The sequence below is a fragment of the Centruroides sculpturatus genome, unplaced genomic scaffold (genome assembly GCF_000671375.1).
Source record: "Centruroides sculpturatus isolate CEXI.00-Female unplaced genomic scaffold, Cexi_2.0 scaffold128, whole genome shotgun sequence".
NCBI classification, from domain to species: Eukaryota; Metazoa; Arthropoda; class Arachnida; order Scorpiones; family Buthidae; genus Centruroides; species Centruroides sculpturatus.
Genome location: NW_019385268.1, coordinates 1005490 through 1011243, shown reverse-complemented (window position 1 = coordinate 1011243; position 5754 = coordinate 1005490).

Genomic DNA, 5754 nt, shown 5'->3' with positions numbered 1-5754 from the left:
ACCACTGCTTTTTGGATTCTGAATTGAAAGCACATATCAAGGTAGTTTGCTTAGGTTTTGATTTGTGAAATTCAATGTTCTTTGCAAGCTTGCTGTAGTTGAATGTGCTGGTATAAGCCGTCTCTTTGGTGCCTCTCATCAATTATAATATTTGCATCGCAGATGACACATCAAAGAATGTGACCACTGTTTCAATTTATTGCATCTTGAATTCTCCTGAAAGTGCATATAACTTTCCCTTCTTACCTTTGGCATGTTTTTATTGTGAACAATCAGTTCTGGTTTAGACTGGTACAACACTAACACAACCAACTGTATAGAGAACTAGCCATCACAGAGTCCAAGGCCAGAATGAAATGCTCTCTTTTTCTGAGCTGTTTTTATATACTGGACACAGACCCCACAGAGAACTGGCAAGTAGAACACTACTGTTTTGTCAAAGTTTGTGTTTTCTCTTGCAGGGTTTTGCTACATTATCTTGGGAAGTGTTTGGGCTACAATGATTGTAAATATACCATTTTATAGCACTCAATCTGCTCTCCAAGATAAGTTTATTGGATTTTATGTAGCTGCTCAAGAAGAGTAAATGTGGTAAATGGTTGTTTAATGATTCTGTCAGTAATTCAATTTCATTTTAAATCATTTGTTAATACGAATTTACCGGTAAATTACCAATAAACTGGTAATTCCGAATATAATTACTGAGTTACCGGTAACTTAATACCCGGTAAATTTGCAATTACTAGTTCTGATCAACCAAACTGATGGTTGATACACAGCAGTTTAAGCTAAAAACGTTGTTTTATAATATACAAGGCATTAGCAATAAGTTTTTTTATTATGATTTCTAACAATATTTCTTGGTCTATCACATATTTTGTCTTTTTTTGAATTTCCATTGAATGGTAAAATTTTTAGTAAAAATAAAAGACAGTCGTTCTAAAATTCTTAGGCGATCATTTTATTTTCTCCCATGTTCTAGAATAGGGGTCCCTGAAGTGGTCGATATCGACTCCCCGGGGTTGATAAGAGTTCTCCAGGGGTCGATTAATACACGAGGGTCGAAAGGGAGTCGATTAATACCAAAGAGGATCAATTAAACTGTCTAGGAAAAAAATAGAATATTCCAATAAAAATTTGAAATATGGATATGATCAACATTACTGACTACTCTAGTTATACTTGAGTTTTGCTTAGCACTGACAGGGATATAGGGACATTGAGGCATAATCTACATTCGTCAGTGCTAATTTTAAGTGGATATAAAGGAGCCAAAACCCTGAATGGACAAGGATGAGAACTTTAAAGATGTTGTAAGATTTGCCATTTCCAATTTTTAAGAAATTTTTTAATTTTAATTGGATAATTTCTATGTTTTTAAGGAGTGTTTTAACTGGAATTCTGAGAAGCCTACAAAGGAAGATCTGGCTGTCTATAGTTTGTTCTAGAACATGGGAGAAAATAAAATGGTGATCCCCTAAGAATTTTAGAATGACTGTCTTTTATTTTTACTAAATATTTTGTCTTGTTGAAACCTTGAACTTTTCAGAAAATGAAATCCCCAATTGTCTGCAACGTTGGGGTTGTCCCTCTTTTGGAATGTAATGTTGATACAACTCAGTGATGATTCAGAAAGCAACACTATTTTCAACTAGACATTTAATGATTTTGGAATTAACACAGAGTCCTTCTCATCAGTTTTATTTTGCACTCCTTTGTATAAATCATATGATCGAGTTTTTCTAGAATTGTTAATATAGAGCCTAGTGCATTGTTTTTGTCTGCACCCTGTAAAAGATGAAGTATAAACTATGTAAGACTGTTCATGTTTCTCTAAAAAATGTATTATTTAGCCATAACTGTTAGTTTTAAGTGAGGTAGAGTCAAATATAATTTAACTTTTGGATCTCTATGTTATACAGTATATAATTATGAGAAATGGAGTATCAATGTCTTGTAAGTCAAAGCCATGTTTGTATGTAGTTATTGCTTATATTTCCTCTTCATCACAGCAATATTGTAGCACTGAATTTGTTTAGCAATGCCAGAGAAGTTGGCAGATAAGAATGAAATCTGGATTAATGAAGAAACATCAATTTTCGTGTGAAATTTCATAACTTTCAATGTGCTTTATGAAATCATACAATGAAAATGGCCTGTAACCTGATTTGTGAAAAAAAAGAGAACTAGATCCTTTACATCATTAATTTTAGATCACTGAATATCTGACTGAGGACATAACAAGTGCTTTTTCAACTTTCTTACTCCCCTAATCTTGCTTCCACAAACTTCCAAAGAAAAGTTGAACATTTCAACTGGCAACAGAGATGAAGCCATAATGATGAAAACATCAAAAATACATGATAAAAAAAGGCTATAAAGACTGCTTTGGCAAATGGTATAAATCTTATAAAAATGTGTAACTGCAAAAGGAGCTTGCAGGTGAAATAGTATGAAAGTTTGTGTATTGTGTAATAAAAACTTGTGCCAAAAGTTTCATTAACTTTTGACACTCTCTTGAAGTTCAGTTGTAGCTAGTCTATTTGTAATTAGCTATTAGCTATTACAAATATTCAGTTGTAGCTAGTCTATTTGTAATTAGCTATTAGCTAGTCTATTTGTAATCCACAACTATAATGATATATAAATTGATAACCACTGAGATTTTACGAAAATTAGAATTCTATAAACAACTTTCATGCAATATTTTTTAATATTGCATGAAAGTTGTTTGTAGAATCCTAATTTTCAACAACATTTAAAATTTTAGTGGCACCATCTGTTATTGTATNTAAAAAATTTCTTAAAAATTGGAAATGGCAAATCTTACAACATCTTTAAAGTTCTCATCCTTGTCCATTCAGGGTTTTGGCTCCTTTATATCCACTTAAAATTAGCACTGACGAATGTAGATTATGCCTCAATGTCCCTATATCCCTGTCAGTGCTAATTTTAAGTTGATATAAAGGAGCCAGAACCCTGAATGGACAAGGATGAGAACTTTAAAGATGTTGTAAGATTTGCCATTTCCAATTTTTAAGAAATTTTTAAATTTTAATTGGATAATTTCTATGTTTTTAAGGAGTGTTTTAACTGGAATGCTGAGAAGCCTACAAAGGAAGATCTGGCTGTCTATAGTTTGTTATAGAATAGGGGTCCCCAAAGTTTTTATCCTGTCGACCCCTTTATAGAATATTTGCCTTCTTATCAACCCCCAGATTAAGTATTTAACAAAAACATTAAATCATTTTTGCATTTCTGATGTTAAGCAATAAGGAGACCTGCATAACAACATAACAAAAGAATTTATAGTTCTCATATCTTATAAAATCCACCCAATAACATTAACAGAAAAAGGAGATATTTTCACTGATTTATGATCTTAAAAAATAATAGCAAAATTATGGATAGATGGAAATTTGCTTATAGTTCTTAAACTGTACATGTCATAATACGTAAAATACACAATTATTTTTGAAAACAGAAGTTATATTGAATGAAAAAACCTTACTGTCATTTTGTGACTATTACTGAATACCTTAAAAAAATGTTAACATACCTTTTTATTAAAATAGTTGATATTAGTGGAATGGATGTGTCTGAAGAGAAGCAGCAAGATATTGATATTCGGTTGAAAATTGTTAAGTTTTAGTCGCAAATCCCCACGGTTTCCCAAGTTCAATCTGTTCCTCTGTTTTGTCAAAATTGTGTTTGTGTAGCTAAAACCAGCTTCAACCATGTATGAAGTTGGGAATGTAAGTAAGAAAGGTTCGGCTTCTGCTCTGAGCTTGGGATATTTAGTGGGAACATTGCTATTGCTCCAAAATTCATTGAGGTTTTTATTTTTAAACAACACTTTAGCTTCGAGATCTACACATATTTCAATCAGTTCATCTTCTAAGCCAGGTTCACTACCTCCATTATCTATTTTTACATCAAATGGATTAGCAAACTATTCAGGAACATGCATATTCTCCAAGTCTTCGAAACATGCTTTAAAGTTTTCTCTTAATTTATCAAAATGTTTAATATTTATCTCAAAATCACAGTTGGAAATCTTTTCATTTTCTTTTAGTACTCGCAAGTTTGAAAAATATTTGAAATTGGATCATGCCAGTGAAGATTTAAATAGCTCCATTTTTACTTGAAAGGCCATTATGATTGTTCGAGCTTGAACAATTGTAACGTTTTTTCCTTGCAAACGCTTCTGTACTATATTAATGATTTTCGATATATTACGATATTTTCTCTGTAAAGGACAAAATATCTACATTTAGTTATAAAATACTTAAAGTGACAACTCTACTAGAGTGTAACAGTGCAACGTATGTCTATGTATAATGAACTACCAGCATTCATAAAGAGGTTGTAACATTAGTACAGTTGCTAGATGCGTGAAAACAGAACAACATATGCTTAAAGCGGCGTAGGCTAAGCAAAACTCAAGTATAACTAGAGTAGTCAGTAATGTTGATCATATCCATATTTCAAATTTTTATTGGAATATTCTATTTTTTTCCTAGACAGTTTAATTGATCCTCTTTGGTATTAATCGACTCCCTTTCGACCCTCGTGTATTAATCGACCCCTGGAGAACTCTTATCAACCCCGGGGAGTCAATATCGACCACTTTGGGGACCCCTATTCTAGAACATGGGAGAAAATAAAATGGTGATCGCCTACGAATTTTAGAATGACTGTGTCTTTTATTTTTACTAAAAATTTTACCATCCAATGAAAATTCAAAAAAAGACAGTATGTGATAGACCAAGAAATATTGTTAGAAATCATAATAAAAAACTTATTGCTAATGCCTTGTATATTATAAAACAAAGTTTTTAGCTTAAACTGCTGTGTATCAACCATCAGTTTGGTTGATCAGAACTAGTAATTGCAAATTTACCGGGTATTAAGTTACCGGTAACTCAGTAATTATATTCGGAATTACCAGTTTATTGGTAATTTACCGGTAAATTCGTATTAACAAATGATTTAAAATGAAATTGAATTACTGGCAGAATCATTAAACAACCATTTACCACATTTACTCTTCTTGAGCAGCTACATAAAATCCAATAAACTTATCTTGGAGAGCAGATTGAGCGCTATAAAATGGTATATTTACCATCATTGTAGCCCAAACACTTCCCAAGATAATGTAGCAAAACCCTGCAAGAGAAAACACAAACTTTGACAAAACAGTAGTGTTCTACTTGCCAGTTCTCTGTGGGGTCTGTGTCCAGTATATAAAAACAGCTCAGAAAAAGAGAGCATTTCATTCTGGCCTTGGACTCTGTGATGGCTAGTTCTCTATACAGTTGGTTGTGTTAGTGTTGTACCAGTCTAAACCAGAACTGATTGTTCACANCATCCAATTCTTACTCGATGACACACATTTCGTGTGTTTTATGTGAGCAGTTCTGTTCGAACAGTTGGAGTAGAGAATATTGTAAGTTACTGCTAGCAAAACAATGCGAAATATGTAATTATTTTCGGTAATCCGGACGCTTTTGGTAATCTGACACACCTTTGGTCCCATACCTGTCGGATTATCAAGGTACAACTGTATTTCACATAACAAGCAAAACAAATTGTAAAAAGTTGACTTGCTTAACGAGTGATGAGAAGAGGGGAAGTCCTGAATGCAGTGTAACTGCCTACTTCTAGTCAAATTATTTAATTTCTAATATTTAAATATAGCCTTCACATAGCCCAAGAATTTGGCATATCATTTGGTGTGTTTATCAGACATTA